The sequence below is a fragment of the Lipotes vexillifer genome, unplaced genomic scaffold, assembly GCF_000442215.2.
Source record: "Lipotes vexillifer unplaced genomic scaffold, Lipotes_vexillifer_v1.1 scaffold1018, whole genome shotgun sequence".
NCBI classification, from domain to species: domain Eukaryota; kingdom Metazoa; phylum Chordata; class Mammalia; order Artiodactyla; family Lipotidae; genus Lipotes; species Lipotes vexillifer.
This window is the reverse complement of record NW_006782724.1, coordinates 451,196-471,672: the sequence shown is the minus strand read 5'-3', so window position 1 is coordinate 471,672 and position 20,477 is coordinate 451,196.

The window sequence follows — 20,477 nt, the reverse complement described above, 5'->3', positions numbered from 1 at the left end:
CTCAGAACACAGCTCCAAAATAGTACTCTTCTTTATTGCCAAGAACTTTATAGCAGTAAATTATTTCATGAACGCTAAAGACAACAACCTCTTGCTTCCTGGGGACTGAAATACCAATGCTTCTGGTGCAGCTGTGGAAGCTGGAGCTAGCAGTTACTAATATGCCATTTCTCATGTACAGTGTCTCTTACTCCCTCTCTGATTCTATAATTAATTAAAATAACATTACTTGATTCACAGTGCATGATGTCAAATTCTACTAAAACTCAACTCTCTTCTTACACTAAAAAAGTCAGATAAAACTGACGAAATAAATTTACCAAATACCTAACTCAAGAGCACAACATCTGTCTTCATACAGAGTGCAAGCAAACAGTTTTATTCCTGTTTATGGAGCTTAACCTTCTGCAAAAGTAATTAGGTCTATAATTAAAAAGCTATTTGGAATGATTAAAACTCTGTTATCTTCTGGCATTTAAAGACAAATGCAAATGTCAGAAAGGATGAATTCATTAAAATTTCTGTTTAAGAGAAAAAATTGTGGATGGAGGCTGTTATTTATTAAAATGTTACAGTTTCAGGGAAGGTTTGATCTGCAAAGAAAACACTATAGGTGGACGGTAACTTTCTGTAGCATTGGATACAGCAATCAACTGCTATTCACAGATTTATTTTGGGGGTTATTTTAACCTAACAACTCATAATATCACAGTGCTATTTCAAAAGTGATGTCATTCTTCTGAGAGACTTTTTCTCTTTCAATAAATTAGAAATTGTTAACCTATCTAGTCCTGATTAGCCATCTACACAAGTTTGGTAACCTAGCTGGAAAGCCATAGTATATTATCAATCTATTTTCAAGCTGTGAATTCAAAGGCTAGTTACTTTGAATGAAATGGTCATTTCTTCTTGCCTCCCAAAATTAATAAAATTAGGGGAAGAGTTTTTAAGGGTGTAGAAGACTGTTGGGCTACATGCTGTTCAAAGAGCATTTTTCAGATGAATGTGATTTAGGAGCACTCTGTTGATGGTCCCTTGTCAAGTGTTTTGCATTCTTTTAAAGAAAAAAAAAAATTCATGAGCAGATAAAATTAACTTCTAGTGGTAAAAGTTATTGAATATTATCTTGTGTATGACTTTTAAAATCATACCTCTTCTATATCTTTAGCATTTCTATTCTCAACACATCATTAAAAATACAAGAAAATAAATACCTAAAGAAATAAATTTAACAAGATACATTGTGAGATAAAACAATAAAATTAATTTTTGCCAAATACATGATTTAAAACCAAGCAAGCAAACAAACAAAAACATGTTTTTAAGTATTATCCTAAATCGAGAGATTAAATAAAAAAGATTAGAATCTAAAGCACATGATGGTTGGTTGGAAAGGAGAAATACTGTGTTTATTTAGGCATTATTTGATATATTTACAAAGCCAAGAGCAAATTACACAAGGATTATTGAATAGAACATCAGTCTTTAACTTTAGAATAAGAGTCCTTCCTCTAATTTGATGGTCTTTATGATCTCGTAGTATCAGTTTCCTATCATTTAAAACGAGAGTATAACCCCACCACAAAAGCCATATAACACATAGGGTACCATGACGCTCTGACTTCTCAGGATTTTTTTTTAAGGACCTAGAATAAAACTGATCATCTCTTGAAAATATAACAACATGATTTATAGGCAAGTCATTTTTCAGTGGTGTGACCACACAGGGCTGTACACAGAACTTAAGATGCTTGGTTTTGATGAGACTTTATATTTCAAATTCATTATTCATCCCTTTATTGGAGTAAGGGTAGGAATCTTGGATGGACACAAAACTGACAAGAAACCTACACTCAGACTACGAATCAAGGTATAAGGCCAAGAAATTTTCTTACAAAACTGAGATAGATGAAATAGGATCATTCAAATGAAAAATAATGGAAGGATGGAAACATTAGAATGCATGGGTGTGAATTTCCTGGCTGAAGATGTTATTAGAAATAAAATATCCAATTTGAAAAACAGAAAAACATCTCAAGGGGATATTTTAAGCATGTAATATTCACCTAATAATACATGCTCACTTTCATCACACATTCTTTATTTTATATCCAGGTATGAATAATGAAGGAAATGCTCTGACTGTTATGAAATGTAAAAATAACTTTATTTATGGCTCAGACTTATTCAAAAGCAGAGTCACCTGGTGAGCAACTCTATGAATGGACAGAGTATAGGCATATGTATAGTCTGCACATATAATTTACTTATATTTGGATTATGTACATGGATGATAAACCCTAAAACTCAAGGAACATCATTTTTTAGGTATTTATTTTTTAAGTTGAGGACTAATCCAGGTGAAAATTCCAGTGAATATAATGAATGTAGGACGCCCTTTCCACAAGACTCGTAACTTACTCAACATCAGGGAAGAAACAATAGTAAGAAACTATGAATATAAGGAACGTGGAATGACATTTGTGAAGGGTTTATACCTTACTGAACGATCCATTAGTAGTACTGGGGAGAAACAGTTCAAATGTGACCACTGTGGGTAATGTAGAGGGAAATTTTATGAAAGTTAGGAATGTGGAAAAAATTATGTTATTTGAATTATTCTTCATAAGAGAATTTATCCCAGTGAGGAATTATGTAAATAAATGCTGTGGTATTAAGGCCTTTAGGTATAACTTTCAACTATCTCTGTATCAGAGAATCTATGCTGATTAGAAGCCCTATGAATTGAAGCACTGTGAGGTCTTTCCTTCTGTGGTAGGATCAAAGAACAAATGGGAAAAGGGTAAAAAGAACAAACATTTCACAAATAAATTATTTTGGAAAGGTCTGTTTCAAGAGGTCATATCTTACTTGATGAGAGAGCATTTTCATCATCTTTTCACATTTTAAAAATAATACATATAGATGTGTAACTCAGTGAATTTCACTTCATTTCTAATACTCTGCAAAGTTTTATGGAGGACTTTTATATCTAGCTCACATTTATTTCATTATTCACTATCCACAGTGAAAATTGTGAATCTATACCAATTTCAGCAAAATTATAATTCTAGTAACAGTACTTTATTCCTTTCCTATTTTTTATCTCATTGACATATTATATTCTTACTTCAACTAGTTTTTATTTCAGCATAATCTCATTTATAATTTTGATCACCTCTAAATACCTATAATTGGTTTTGTGTTACACTGTATGTGTGTATATATATATGATATTTTCACAAAACTGTGGCACATAGAATTTGTCCCAAGTATACAAGACGGGTTCAACCTTTGAAAATCAATTAATATAATCTGTCATGTGAACAGGGTAAATAAAGGAGAAATCACACTATCATATCAGTAGACTTCATTAAAGTCATTAAACTAGACTTCATTAAATTTAAAAACGTCTCTGTGAAAGACAAAGTCAGGGTGTAAGAAGACAAGCCACAGACTTGGAGAAGATATTTCCAAAAGACACATTTGATAAAGGATTGTTATTCAAAGTTTAGAAAGAACTCTTAAAACTTAACAATAAAAAATAAACAACTCTATGGGAAAATAAATCAAAGACCATTAATAGACACCTCTCCAAATAAGATATACAGATGGAAAATAAGTATAAGACTCTCCATATCCTCTGTCATCAAGAAAACTCAAATTAAAACAACACTGAAATACCACTTAACACTTATTAGAATGACCAAAATCCAAAACACTAACAGCACTAAATGCTTGCAAGGCTGTGGACCAACAGGAACTCTCATTTATTGCTGGTGGGAATCGAAAAATTATACAGCCACACTGGAAGATACTTGGGTTGTTTCTTAAAAAACTAAACATACTCTTACTGTAGGATCCAGCAATCATGATCCTTGGTATAAAGCAGTTGAAAAATTATGTCCACCCAAAAACCTGCACATGGATATTCATAGCAACTTTATTCGTAATTGCCAAAACTTGGAAGCAACCAAGATGTCCTTCAGTGGGTGAATATGTAAACTGCAGTTGATTCAGACAATGGAATATTGTTCAGTACTAAAAAGAAATGAGCTATCAAGCCATGAAAAAGCATGGGTGAACTTTAAATGCATATTACTAATTAAAAGTAGCCAATCTGAAAAGGCTATATGATTCCAACTATATGACATTCTGGAAAGGCAAAACTATGTAAACGTTATTGGTTACCAGGGATTGAGGAAAAGATTAAATATGTGAGCACAGAGGGTTTTTAGGGAAGTGAATCTACTCTGCATGGTACTGTAATGATGGATACATGTCACTAAACATTTGTCCAAACCCATAGAACATACAACACCAGGAGTGAATCCTAATGTAAACTATGGGCTTTGGGTGATTATGATGTGTCAATATAAGTTCATCCAGCTTAACAAATGTACCACTCTGGTGGGGATGCTGATAACAAGGGAGGCTATGAATGTTTGGGGCTAGGGTATGTATGAGATATCTCTGTACCTTGCACCCAATTTTTCTGTGAACCTAAAACTGCCCTAAAAACAGAGTGTATTAAAAGAAAAAATGCCTATCTGTGTAATCGATGCTACTCTAACATTATTATTTTTATTGACATTGCTTCAAAATCTTGACTGTTGTGAATAATGCACCTATAGAACTTGAAGTGCATGTCTCTGCAAATTAGTGTTTTTGTTTTTTTTTTTTCCTCCAGGTACATACCCAGGAGTAGAACTGCTGGTTCATATGGTAGTTCTATTTTAATTATTTGAGGAAACTCCATACCATTTTCCATTGTGACTTCACCAACTTACATTCCCATCAATAGTGAGTTAGAGTTAATTTTCTCCACATCTTTGCCAACATTTATTATTTGTTTTCTTTTTGACAGTAGCCATTCTGACAGGTGAGAGGTGATATCTCATTTTGATTTTGATTTGCATTTCCCTCATGATTAGTGATGTTAAACATCTTTTCATGTGTCTGTTGGAAATCTGTATGTCTTCTTTGGAGAAATGTCTATTCAGATATTCTGCAAATTTTTTAATTGGGTTGTTTGTTTTTTTGATATTGTGTTGTATGAATTCAGTGTATTCGTAGATATTTTATTCTTTTTGATGTGATTATAAACGGGATTGTTTTCTTGCTTTCTCATTCTGATAGTTCATTCTGATAGTTTACTGATGTATAGAAAAGCAACAGACTTCTGTATTAATCCTGTATCTTGCAACTGTACTGAAATTCAGTAAACAAATTGTTTATTCATTTTATTAGTTTTGGTGTAGATAATTTAGGGTTTTCCATTTATAGTATTTTTTAGTCATCTGCAAATAATGACAGTTTTACTTCTTCCCTTCCAATTTGGATGTTTTCTTTTTTTCTTGTCTGATTGCTGTGGCTGGGACTTCCAATACTACATTTAATCGAAATTGCAAAAGTGGCATCCTTGTTCCTGATTTTATAGGAAAAGCTTTCAACTTTTCAACATTGAGTATAATGTTAGCTGTAGGTATGTTGTAAATGGACTTTATTATGTCAAGATATAGTTCCTATATACCAACTTCTGAGAGTTTTTAATCATGAATTGGTGTTGAATTTTGTCAAATGCTTTTTCTGCATCTATAGAGATGATCATATGATTTTTATCCTTCCTTTTGTTAATGTGGTATACCACATTGATTGACTTGCAGATATTGAACCCACTGGATCATGGTATATGATCTTTTTTTACATATTGTTGAATTCAGTTTGCTAATGTTTTGTTGCAGATTTTTGCATTTGTATTCATCAGGGATATTGGCTTGCCATTACCTTTTTTTGTATTGTCGCTGGTTTTGGTATCACGGTAATGGTGGCCTTGTAGAATAAATTTGGGAGTGCTTCAGTCTTTTGGAATAGTTTGAGAATAGTTATTAGCTCTTCTTTAAATGTTTGATACAATTCCCTGGTAAAGCCCTTCAGTCCTGGACTTCTGTTTGCTGGGTGTTTTTTGATTACTGGTTCAATTTCAACACCAGTAATTGGACTGTTTAAATTTTCTAGTTCTTCCTGATTCAGTCATGGAATATGGTTTGTTTCTAGGAATTTATCCATTCTAGCTTGTCCAATTTTTGGCATATAACTGTTCATATTATTCTAATTGTATTTCTGTGATATTGTTTACAATTTCTCCTCTTTCATTTCTTATTTTACTTAGGTTCTCTCACTTTTTTCTTAATGACCTGGCCAAAGGCTTATCAATTTTGTTTATCTTTTCAAAAAAGCAACTCTTGGTTTCATTTATCTCTTCTATTTTTTTTTTTTTTTGCAGTACACGGGCCTCTCACTGTTGTGGCCTCTCCCGTTGCAGACCGCAGGCTCAGTGGCCATGGCTCACAGGCCCAACTGCTCCACGGTATGTGGGATCTTCCCAGATCGGGGCACGAACCCGTGTACCCTGCATTGGCAGGCGGACTCTCAACCACTGCGCCACCAGGGAAGCCCTATTTTTTTTTGGTCTCTATTTTATTTATTTCCTCTCTGATCTTTATTATTTCCTTTCTTCTTTTGACTTTGGGATTTGTTTGTTCTTTTCCTAATTCCTTTAGTGGTAGGTTAGCTTGTTTATTTGAGATTTTTCTTGTTTCTTGAGGTATGCCTATATTGCTAGAAACTTCCCTCTTAGAACTGTTTATGCTGCTTCTCATAGATTTTGGAAAGTTGTGTTTTTATTTTTATTTGTCCCAAGGTATTTTCTGATTTCCTCTTTGATTTCTTTGTCGACTCATTTTTTTTAGGAGCATGTTCTTCAGTCCCCATGTGTTTATGTTCTTCCCATTTTTCTTCCTATAACTGATTTCTAGTTTCATACCATTGTGGTCAAAAAAGATGCTTGATATAACTTTTGTCCTCTTAAATCTGTTGAGACTTGATTTTGTGGCCTATCATGTGATCTGTCCTGGGGAATGTTACATGTGCACTTAAAAGAAAGTGTATTCTGCTGTTTTTGGATGGAATATCCTGTAAGTATCTCTTAATTCCATCTTGTCTAATCTGTAATTTAAGGCCACAGTTTCCTTATTGAATTTCTGTCTGTATGGTCTGTTCATTGATTAAGTGGGGTGTTAATGTCCCCTACTATTATTGTATTATTGTTAATTTCTCCCTTTATGTATTGTAATATTTTATTTATATATTTGGGCGCTCTTATATTAGGGGCATGTATGTTAACAAACATTATATCCTCTTCCTGTATTGATTCGTTTATCATTATATAACACCCTACTTTGTCTTTTATTATAAACTTTGTTTTAAAATCTACTTTGTCTGATAATAGTATTGCTACCCCAGCTTTCTTGTCATTTCCATTTGCATGGAATCCCTTTTTCCATTTCCTTACTTTCAGTCTGTGTGTCTTTAGCTCTGAAGTGAGTCTCTTCTAAGCAGCATATTGATGGGTCGTGTGTGTGTGTGTGTGTGTGTGTGTGTGTGTATGTGTGTGTGTTTTAATCCAGTCTGCTTCCTTATGTCTTTTGATTGGAGCATTTAGTCCATTGACTTTTAAAGTGATTTTTGGTAGGTATATACTTATTGCCATTTTGTTACTTGTTTTCTGGTTGCATTTGTAGTTCTTCTGTTCTTTTCTTCTTCTTTTAGTTTCTTCCCTTGTGGTTTGATGATTTTCTTTAGCAGCATGCTTGTGTTCCTTTCTTTTCTAGTTTTTGTATATTTATTGTAGGTTTTTGATTTGTGGTTACCATGGAGTTCATATATGTTGACCTATAACTATATATGCTTCTTTTAAACTAATAGCCAATTAATTCAGACACATTCTAAAAGATATACATTTATTACTATCCCCCAACATTTTGTGTTTTTGATGTCATATTTAACATCTTTGTATCTATCCTTTATCCATTTATTGTAGTTATCATTGGTTTTATAATTTTTGTCTTTGTACTAACCTATTTAAATTGTTGATCCATAGCCTTTCTTACATATTTGCCTTTACCAGTGGAATTTTTCCATTCTAATATTTTCTTATTTCTTATAGCCTTTTCTTTTTCACTTACAGAAGACCCTTTAACACTTCTTTTAAGGCTGGTTTAGCATTGATGAACTCATTTTTTGCTTGTCTGAGAAGCTCTTTATCTCTCCTTCTATTCTTAATGATAACCTTGCTGGGTAGACTATCAGAGGCTGTAGGTTTTTCCCTTTTAAGGCTTTGGATATATCATGCCACTCCCTTCTGGCCTGCAAAGATTCTCCTGAAAAATAAGGTGAAGGCCTTATGGGGGTTTTCCTTGTATGTGACTCTTTGGTTTTCTCTTGCTGCCTTTAAAATTATCTCTTTATCTTTAATTTTTTGCCATTTTTATTATGAATATCTTGGTGTGGTTCTCTTTGGTTCATCTTGTTTGGGAATCTCTGTGCTTCCCATACCTGGATATCTGTTTCCTTCTTCAGATTTGGGAAGTTTTCTATCATAATTTCATCAAATACATTTTCTACCCATTCTCTCTCTCAAATACATTTTCTACCCATTCTCTCTATTCTATCTTTCAGATCATTTATATATTCTTCTGTATCACCTAATGTGCTGTTAGTTCCCCTCTAGAGTATTTTTCATTTCTGTTATTGTACTTTTGTAGCTCTGATTGCTTTTTTTATATTTTCTAGCTCTTTGTTAAAATTCTCACAGTGTTCACCTATTGTTTTCCCCTGTTCATTTAGTATTCTTATTAGTATTGTTTTGAGCTCTTTAACAGGCAAATTATTTATTTCTGTTTCATTATGGTATTTTTCAGGTTTTTTTCTTGTTCCTTCATTTGAAACATATTCCTTTGTCTTCTCATTTTGTTTAACTTTCTCTATCTCTGTCAAATTAGGTGAAACAATTACCTGTCATGGTTGTTAGATCATGTTCTTGTGTGGGAAAATCTCTATAAATCTGCGTGTGCCCAGTAGCTTTGATGCAAGTGCTGGATCTGAAGTGAGTATGGGTTGCATTTCTCCCAGGGTATGCTGGCATCCACTATTTTGGGGGGAGATAGGGTGAAGTTGGAGGGCCTAGAGCCAGAGCCAGGTGTAAGCCAGGGCTTCTCCTATTCTCAACAGACATTAGTACCCTATTGGGGGCAGGGATGGGACCCAAGTCCCTGGAGAAGGACCCTTAGGGTGTTGGGTTTCTCTTAGGTTGGAGGCTGGGTCAGAGCCAGCGATGTGGATGCCATACCACTGAGCTGGTCCCACCTCCTCCCAAGTGTGTACAGGGATGAGCATGCTCCAGAGATGGCAGTCTCCACCCTGGAGCTAGCTTCACTCCCTCCAGAGTGTGTACAGGGGTGTGTGAGCTCTCAATGGCCGCCTCTGCCCTGATCAGATGGAGGGCTGGCTCTGTTCCCTCCAAGTATGCGCACTCTCATTGGTAATTGCAGCTTCTGTCTTAGTAGGGAGAAGTGTTGAGACCAGAGGAGCTTTAGCAAGAGCCTGATGCAGACTGGGTGGCATGATGTAGTCCTAGCAAACAAGCCAGAACCCCAGACAGTTTTCAGTCTGCTGCCATGGTGCTGTGACTGGGAGCAAGCAAATATGTGAGTGCTCTTCAAGAATGGAGTCTAGGTTTCTTACAGCCCAGTGTCAGACCCCTGGGCTGGGGTGCCTAATATATGGCTCTAACCTCTCTCTCCACAGGGAGAATCCTCTAGCCTGTGATCTCTCCTTTCTCTTCTGTGCTCCCTGCTAGGGGTGCAGATCCTGACCAGATCACATCTCTTCCCTTCCTACCAGGCTGTGTATGGATCTTTTATTACAGCTTGGCTGTAGAAGAGCCATCTTGCAAATCCCCAAGTCAATCTCAGCCAGAGTCGCTCAATACGTTGTTGCAGTTTTGGTGTGTTCATGAGGGGATGTGGGCCCAGTGTCCTCTTACTCTTCCTCCTCCTTTCAGTCATTAATTCTTAAGCCAGCCTTTTGTGACTCAGGGGAGGACTGGGAGACTAAAGCTTTTCTACAAACGAGAGGCAGGTAGAGGGCATGGGGGGGTGTGGGGGTGTCTGTCCCAGGAAGGCCCCACAGGGCCCTGCTCAATTACAATGTATCTTTCTTTGCTAAATTGTATTTCCAGGTATAATAAAATGCTTCAAGCATTGTAAGTATTCTTAAGTCTTTTAAAAGAATTTGAAAGTTGAATGTTCAGAGAGAGTCTAAACAGAAACAAAACACAATTATAAATGATTCCTAAAGGAAGTGTTTAATTTTAATGATGTCACTTGTCTGCTGATCTTTCTCTGTACTTTGTGACCTAGCAGACTTCATAGGGCTGTAAGAGAGGCTTCTAAAAGCATCATTCTCTTTGGAAAATATATGCTTTCCTGAGTCTTCCAGGTACTTTGATCGGAAATTCATGACCGTCTTTTATATAATGAATTAACTGTGAACACATTGACCGAATAAGAAATGTATTGTTAAATCAATAGCATGAAATTCTCTAAGTATATGCATATTGGGGGAAATAATTCCATTTTACTTGAGAGTTTCATTTGATCAATCTGTGGATGAACAGATAAAACATAATGTGGTATATACATACAATGCAATATTATTCAGCCTTTAAAAGGAAAGAGGGCTTCCCTGGTGGTGCAGTGGTTGAGAGTCTGCCTGCCGATGCAGGGGACACGGGTTCGTGCCCGGGTCCGGGAAGATCCCACGTGCCGCGGAGCGGCTGGGCCCGTGAGCCATGGCCGCTGAGCCTGTGTGTCCGGAGCCTGTTCTCGACAACGGGAGAGGCCACAGCAGTGAGAGGCCTGCGTACCGCAAAAAAAAAAAAAAAAAAGGAAAAAAAAAAGAAAGAAATTGTGACAGACACTACAACGTGAATGAAACTTGGCATTATGCTAAGTGAAATAAACCAGACACGAGAAAACAAATGGTGTATGATTACACTTATATACTTATATAAGGTACTTACAGTAGTCAAATTCGTAAAGACAGGAAATAGAAGAGTCGTTAATAGGGGCAGGGAGGAGAAGGAAATGGGGAATTATTGTTTAATAGGTACAGAATTTCAGTTTGAGATGATGAAAAAGTTATACTGATGAATGATGATGATTGTACAACAGTGTTAATGTACTTATTGCCAAAGAACTGTACACTTAAAAATGGTTAATTTTATGTATATTTTACCAAAATAAAAATAATAGGGCAAATGAAAAATTTCATTTGAAATCAACATTTTATCAGAAATACTGTTGACGTTGAATCCATGGTATTATAGGTTTCTTGGACCTATGCATATTTATTATTGAATCTATTAAGATAAAATTGGAAATTTCATCTTATAAAGGCAATCAATTTGAACTTTAATTTGAATTATTTAATCTTATGCTTCCTTATATTACCCATATATTTTTATTTCCAATTAATTTATAAATCAGTTAAGAAACTGACTCTTTTGTTTTAAAACATCAATATTAGAAGTCAGTGACTTTTTTACTAAGCATCTGTACAGACATTGCAAATAATGCTCTCAGTCTTTGTCTAAGTTTATCTTTATTTAAATAAAATATGAATTTTTTTTTTTTTTTTCCTTACGTTATGCGGGCCTCTCACTGTTGTGGCCTCTCCCATTTGCGGAGCACAGGCTCCGGACGCGCAGGCTCAGTGGCCATGGCACACGGGCCCAGCCGCTCCGCGGCATGTGGGATCTTCCCGAAACGGGGCACGAACCCGCGTCTCCTGCATCGGCAGGCGGACTCTCAAACACTGCGCCACCAGGGAAGCCCTAAAATATGAATTTTTTGATAATCAGAAAAATGTAAAAAAATTTGAACACAATTGGACATACAATAGAAGATTGTGTTGATCATATCAATCCATATCAATGTTAATATTCATAATCTAATATTTTTATAATTTTACTGAGACAATGTTATTTTAGATCTTTCCTATAATATGCATTTGTACACAAGCAAACAGAGTAATTAAGAGTCTAGGCCCTGGCATCAGCTTCTTGGGAATAAGTATCAACTCTGCTGCATATAAGTGTGAGAACTTCATGAGTATTTCAACATTCTGGGCTTCAGTTTTCTCATTTATAGTATAGAAAAAGAATACTTAACTACCTCATAGAGGTGGTTAATTGTGTTAGATATATTAAACACCTATAAACTTGTCTGGCACATATTTAGCTCAAAATCAATGTCAGGTGTATTACTATTTCTCAAATATATAATATTTGACATCATACTGAGATTGCAGACATCAATTTCAAAGTATTTAAAAATATGTGGTTATTATGTAGTTACGCATTGGTCTTCATGAGTCTTCAGAGGTTACCTAGTAGAACTATTTTCAAACCATTTACATGATTAAAATGATGCCAGCAATTTCAGAACAGAACTTTGAAATCCATTCCAAACCACAATGATGCCAAAGAGAGATACAATTTTTGTAGTATGACATTCTCTGTAAACCACTGTTATGAACAAATTGATCTATCTTTGTAATGTTATTCTGAATCATAAGATGAAAAGGAAACCTATCAGAATTGACTCAAAATATTCCACATTTGGTATTTCCCTGAGAACAAGTAGAGAATTATTAACCAACATTGCATCTTATGTTTACCTCATAAATTTATGAGTTCTAACGTTAAACACTAATAAAGAAGTTATTAAACAATTATAAATATCAATTTCAAAACTATTTGGTGATATTTACACACAATGAAAATGTCCTGTTTTCGGAGGCAATAATCCAGACATGTCAGAAAGTGTGCATATGGTTCAAAATTGAACTTTATTTTAAACTGAGGTATTATAACTAAAGAGAAAATAAAATGTCAGTAAGACAATACTATGTATTAAAATGTGAGTGAGTTTCTCCAAGGTAAAACAGATTATGGTACATTGATAGGCTTGTGCTAATGGCCATTCACAGTAGATGTATATCTAAATTTATGGTAAATGGAAATGGAGCTTCTTGTGAGAAAGATAATTTATATATAAATGATAGGAAATGTAAATTGTCCTTAAACAGTTTTCTAAATAAATTTTTAAGTATTTTAATTCTTATGGAATTAGTAAATATACTACATTGATGACTTAATTTTTTTTAAAAGAACATTTTAAGAAAAAATTTAATGCTAATTTAAAAATTCAGCTTTATTGGGCAACTCTCTCTTGTTAAATAGCATTCTTGATATGGTGTGAAAATAAAGCCACTTTTAAGTTAGCTGTAACTTTTTGTTTTATATGCATCAGTGTTACTGGTAACTTTGACTCAGATTTGAAAAAGTATTTCAGTCATAACTATGGAATTATTATATTTTTGTATTATGTCAGAGTAAAAGGAAGAGAACAATGTACAATTCACCAATAATATTAAGGCATAAATATATTACTACAAAATATTATTTGATGTCAGTTCATACATAGAGATTACAAAGAATTCTAAAGAAACAATGTAGAATGCAAACGAATCAAATGGCTCTGATAATAACACTTTCTGGAAGAGAGGAAAGATTCTTCTCATTTATGTGAATCAAACAAATAATACTGGTTTAATCTCAAAGTCTGAATTCAAGGCATGATATATCTTAATCTAAATAAAACCCTGATAAAATATACTATGGCATAAACGTTTATCTTCTTATTTACTTATTACTTCCATGTTGTTGTTTTTTTCTTTAATTAATTTTTCCCAAACTACTATTTGTTGACTCACAAAGATGTCATATAATTCAGCAAAATAAAATGAGTATAAATTATAGATTTTGTTTTAAAGAATGTTACAGGGAACATTAGAAAATGCTTCTCTAAAGATGCTGAGGAAACTTTTCTTTATGAAGACCCACAGAGAAAATTCCTTTCTGATTGAAGTGGTAGCGACAATCTTGTTATTGTGTTTTACACATGCCCTGGAAAACATAAATCTAAATGTACATTCATGTTTAGCAATTGCACAGAACTTGTGACATGGTACTTGGGTTCTATCCTTACACTTGCTAAAATCTTGTTACCTTATTTCCCTAGAATCATTTTCTATTTAGCTAAGGTTTTCATCCCCAAGTCAGAAGAACTTTCTTTTTTTGGTTTTTGCTAAGTCATATTCTTCCTTTGTGGGATTTAAGAATCTAATGGCAAATTAAATGCAAAAAGAAAAATAATAATAAATGAAAAGAAAGTAAACCAAAAGGTGAGGGAAGTATGAATACAAAACGTTGGTTAAAGTCTAAAAAAGATCTTTTTTGGCACATGTGGAATGCATTTTGGAAGTGTTGCTTTAGTGCATAACCAACAATGATTAATTTAGTTAATACAATTTTTATAATTTTATATATATGCTTATACTGTCAAGCCAAAATGTGAACTAATAAATCAGGAGTGTCATCTCACTTTACAGACTTCTGTTAGAATCTATGAATCGATAGGTTTTTTTGAGTATCTAAAGGAATGGAGGGAGGGCATATCTTTCAGACACTGTTTCATATGAAGAAATAAACAACCTGATGCAACTATTAAAATATAAGAAATATAGTTCTATCATAGTTGGTTTGTTTTATGTGGCTATGTGCTAAATAATTATCATTTAATCTGTTTACTTCCTTGATATATCAGATTTTCACCAAGAAGGAAGTTGATGTGGCTATGGGTATCATAAAAAGTATCAATCTATCTAAACACTTTCTAGCCCTTATATTCATAAGAGCAGAAGAATCTAGTGACTCAGGATTCCTAAGGTCTGACATGACATGATTTGATCACACATCTTAAACATTGTAGTAAAATGTATAAATATTTTCCAGTTATAAAATTCTTGAAATTAATCTGTTAAATAGAAATCAAAACATTTGCATAATTTAAAGGAAAGGAAAATATTTATGAGAAATGAAGTAACTACTCACTGTCTTTTGAAGTGTCTTTGAGGAAGGAATATGATCAGATTTTCTCTCCCCACCACACTGGATTAGGATAATTTAAAGAATTGATCCTACCTTCCTAGAAATATAATAACTATAAACCCTCACAGATTAAAAAAAAAATGTAGTCTTAGATCTCTGTCATCAACTCTTGTTAAATATATTTTTTCAAAATTATAAACCTTCCAAACATTATAATAAACAGTATCATTAACAGCACTTGCCTTCTCTTACAACACTTTCATATATATTTTCTCATTTGGAACTTAATTTTTTATTGCTTACCAAATAAAAGATGAGGGTTGAATAAATAACATACATGGAGAGAAATTTGTATTGTGTCTGATGAGCCAGGTACAGTAAATTATAAACCAAATGAGAGATCAAGAATCAGGAGAGAGTAAATACATATGGGGAAAGTGAAAATCACTGAGGAGTGAGAGAGATAACAGAAATGGACGCTGTCAGTGTTAGTGAAGGTTGTACATGCTATGCACTGCAAAAAATAATAGAAGGAAGTGATTTTTAAATCACTTGAGAAAAGCTTAGTGAAATTTCTCTTAGGAAACCTAGTGAAATTCTCTAATAATACAGAAAAAGTTTCAATTGCCTAAATTTGTTCTAATCTAGAATAGTATCAGAGCTGTTAACTAATCAGAATGTAACATTTCCATAATGACACTTTATAAGACCCATTTTCTACCTTGCTGCTCCTAAAATTTAAATTACATACATTTAGCAATTTTCTAAGTGCTTTAAAAATATCTTTATTCTCTCATCTTGCTATTTGAAGTTTTATTTTTCAAACTAGTACGTCCTGCAAAAGAGAAAAGGTAAGGCAGAGGACACTCAGAAATAGTATTTTCTTTTCTTTTTAAGATTATTGACACCAAAGGAAAGGTCACTCTAGTTTAGTTTAAATTTGCTTTAAATTGTTTTTGTTGTTGTTCTTTAAAAAAGAAAAAATCATAGGGCTTCCCTGGTGGCGCAGTGGTTGAGAGTCCGCCTGCCAATGCAGGGGACATGTGTTCGTGCCCTGGTCCCGGAAGATCCCACATGCCGCGGAGCGGCTGGGCCCGTGAGCCATGGCCGCTGAGCCTGCGCGTCCGGAGCCTGTGCTCCTCCACGGGAGAGGCCACAACACTGAGAGGCCCGCGTACCGCAAAAAAAAAAAAAAAAAAAAAATAGTAGAAATACTGGTTTGCGTTAGATTCATTCAGTGAAGGATCTGGAGAAGTCCTACCATAAAAGTTTAAACTTAATTTTGTTGCTCTATATGGACTTTAGTCACTTTCTAGGATGGTTGAGCCCACATAATTTCTAGCTGTATAATTCTGAAGACCTCCAGTAGAAAGTCTCTTACTCCAGACCAGCGCTATTCAAAATGCTGTTACTCAACAACTCAGGATGCTTATCTGAGAATGAAATTTAAGGCACTGCTTCCTTCCTTAAGAAAGTATTGTGTAAAATAATTTTCATCTGAACTAACAAATTTGATTGGTGAAACAGTTGACTACATGTTGATTTTAGTTGCCATTTTATAAAGATTTATATGCATTATAGTACAAATAAATTTATATTGACCCTATTGTATTTAAGTTAATTTGTCTAAATGGACAAAAGGAAATGGTTTTCACCAATTTCAAAAAGTTGAATATTTCAAACTAAAGTTGAAAACCTCCTTTGGTTACTCTGTTTGCTCTACATTGTGCAAGATGAAATAACTAAGGGAATATTAAAACCATTTTTTATATAAAAACTTAAACCAAAGATCCCATAGGGAGAAAAGTAAACATTACACACACACATACACACACACATATACACACATATAAGAAAAATCAGAATTAGAATTTCTTGAATAATCACTTTACATACTTCTTTTAGTTATATCTTAGAGATAAAATATCATTAATGATGTAATAAAAAGCAGTAAAAAAAAAAAAACCTTTAATATTAGTGAACAATTAATCAGTATGAGTTTAAAAGAAATTTTAATACACAATTAAATGCATTTAAAGATTTGACCTATGCTTAACTCAGCTTTCTTCTTAATCACCATAAGTTTAAATCATGAAGATATTATTCATCGCAACCAGGAGAAAGGATTTTTGAAATTATTTTTCCTAGAAAGTGGTTTATATGTTGATCATTAATGCACTTTTCTCCAAAACATATCACAATTAGTTTCTTGCTTTAACAAGCTTACTGACTTCATACTTTGATTCAAGTCAGAAATTAGCTAGGAATTAAATACTTATTAACATAGAAAATACTGGTATTGCAAAATTTCATAAAGGGAACGTATTCGGTCTGGAATTTGATGAAAGTCTTAGATCAGTGCTCTTCAGTATAAGCATAATTTGAAACCCAGGCCTAATTTTAAAATTTCTAATAGCTACTTTTAAAAAGCAAACAGGAAATGTGAAATTATTTTTAAAATATACCTTATGTAACTGAATATATAAAAAAATCATGTGTTTATATAATCAATATTTAAAGTTAATTGTACATTATTATTCACTAATTTTTTTTGAAATTCTGTTTTACATTTATACCACAACTCAATTTTGATGGTAAATTTTCATCAGAAAATTTCATCTGAATTTAGAGTTTATAAAATTCACAGAAAAAAAAAAAGATTCACATACACAAGTTGTTCCAAACATACTTAAAATTTTCCATTAGGAACTAAATTGGTGTTGAAATTTTAATTAATTAAAATGAAATAAAACTTAAAAATAATAAAAAGCCATTTCCTTAGTTGCACTGACTACATTACAGCTGTTCAGTAGCCACATGTGTATAGTGGTTCCCCTATTGTATTGACCAGTGCAAGCTCTTTTATATATTATTTTAGAGCACCTACTATTTGCTATTTGTGTCGCTATCAAAAACAACTAAACACGAGGGAAGTTAGTAAAGGAGAAGATGAGAAAAATATATACAAAGCACTCAGAAAACAAGTAACAAAATGGAAATAGTTCAATATATAATTTAGTGACTAGTTAACTTGTCACTAGTTATTAATTTAGTCACTTATATAACTTAACAATGTCTTAAATGACCAATGAGTTGTTACTTACTTTATAGTTACTATGTAATTAGTGCCAATTAATAGATGCTACCAAAAAAAAATCTACCCCAGACTAGAAGCAGTATTTTTTGTATAGTTCAATTTCCCAATACTGATATTTGTCATCCCTGCAGCAAGTGTATTTTTTTTAAAAAAAGAAAGTGTATTTGAAAATAAGTTGGAAAATGTTTAAAATCCAGAAATAAATACGTGTGTGTGTGTGTGTGTGTATGTTTATATTACATATAGACAGAGAGAGAGAGATTTTTGACAAGAGTCTCATGATTATTCAGTGGGAAAAGGACAGATTTCAACAAATGGCATTGAAAAAAACTGCATATCTACATACAAAAGAATGAAGTTGGACCTTTACACCATATACAAAAACTAATTCATAATGGATGACAGACTTAAACATAAGAGCTAAAACTCTTTGAAGAAAACATAGGGAAAAACCTTGTGACACTGGGTTTGGTAATGATATCTTGGATATGATACCAAAATTGTAGGCAATAAAATTAAAATAGATAAATTGGACTATATAAAAATTAAAATATTTCATGCGTCAACAGAATAAAAAAGAAACAGAGTAGAAGATATTTGCCAGTCATATTTCTGATAGGGGTTACTATCCAGAATATATAAAGAACTCCTAGTATTCAACAACAACAAGACAAATAACTTGATTAAAAAAAGCAAATTAAAAAAAAGAGGTCTAGAATATCTCCAAAGATATACAAATAGCTAATAAGGGCATGGCAAGATGCTCAACTTCACTAATCATTAGGGAAATGCAAACCAAAACCACAATGGGATACCTATTCACATCCATTAGGATAACTTAAAAAAAAAAAATCTGAATATAACAATTGTTGTCAAGGATATGGAGAAACTGAAACCCTTGTGCACTGCTGGGGCAAATGTAAAATGGTGAAACTGCTTCAGAAAACAGTATGGCAGTTCCCCCAAAATTAAAAATAGAATTATAAGACCAGAAATTCCACTTTGGGAGAAAGAATCAAAAGCAAGCATTTGGACAGATATTTGTACACCTATGTTCATTATTATGAGACGGTAAAGGGTGGAAGAAACACAAGTGACCATCAACAGATTAATAGGTCAAAAAATGTGGTATATATGTGCATTACAACATTACTTAGCCTTAAGAATGAAGGAAATTCTGACATATGCTACAACATGGATAAACCTTGATGACATTATGCCAAGTTAAGTAAGCCAGTCACAAAAAGACAAATACTGTATAATTCCACATATATGAGGCAGCTGGAGACAGAAAGTAAAATGGTGGTTGCCAGGTGCTGAGAGGAGAAGGGAATGGAGTGTTATTTTCTGATGGGTACAGAGCTGATGTTATATGGGATGACAGGAGTTCTAGAGTTTGGTTGTACAACAATGTGAATGTTCCTAATGCTACTGAACTATGCACTTCAAATAGTTAAAAAGATAAATTTTATACTATGTATATTTTACCAAAATAAAAATTATATAATAATCGGGATGAAGTCATAAAAAATAAAATGATTCCAATCTTAAAAAGTGAAAAGACGTGCTAGTTCAGCCAGTTGTTCAGTATAAAATCAAAAGTAACTTTCTAATGTATCTTTAAATACTTAGAAAATTATTTTGGCACTATGTCCTCATCCCCCAGACATTTAAGTAAACCTAAATTAACTATTACATTGTTATTTGAATTTGTATCTCCTTCTCTCTGCTGGGGAAGGGAGCTGGTAAGGCTGAGGAGATGGGGACAGAAACTTGATATTCACTTTCCACATACTAATATTATCACAGTAAAAATTTCAGTAAATATTTGTTGACTGTAATGCAGATTCAGAGGTTATTTTTAAATGAGTTTATTTATATATAAAATTTTTGATATTTCCGATTTATTTTTGGATTCTTCCTCATTTTCTCTCCCTGTCCCTCCCACCCTTCATTCCCCTTCCTCCCCTGACTCTTTCCTTTCTTCCTCTTTCTCCCTGACTGAATTTTTGCTACTGTAGAGCAGAAAAACTTATAGTGTATATGTATTGTCCAAAGTTAATATAAACTCCTGGTTATAAATCTTATATAAATAAAACATGAATGTGAGCAAAAACACAATTATGAAACAAAAAAAATTTCAGTTGTTTTCTCTTGTAACAATAAGCTCCCACTAGGAAAGAGACCTATATATGATATTAAATAAAAGTGGATGATAATGAAGTTTTATTTGCTATATTACCCCCTAAATCGCCAATGTTATTAGTGCAGAAATATGCCAAATTTTCCTAGATAGTATATAGCTACTAATGCAATTTCAATAGAATATTGTGTATTGTGACTTCCAGCATGGAGTTTAATATTATGTTGCTTGTTCTCTCACAGTGAATTAGAAATGAGAAACGATTCAAGAAAATTGAACCTAGATTAGCATTTCAGGCTTCAGGTAATCCTTAGTTTCTCTTTTAAAGAAGCATGTAGAGAGATACTTCCCTTCCACTTCCCTCTATGTCTTCTTTCCCT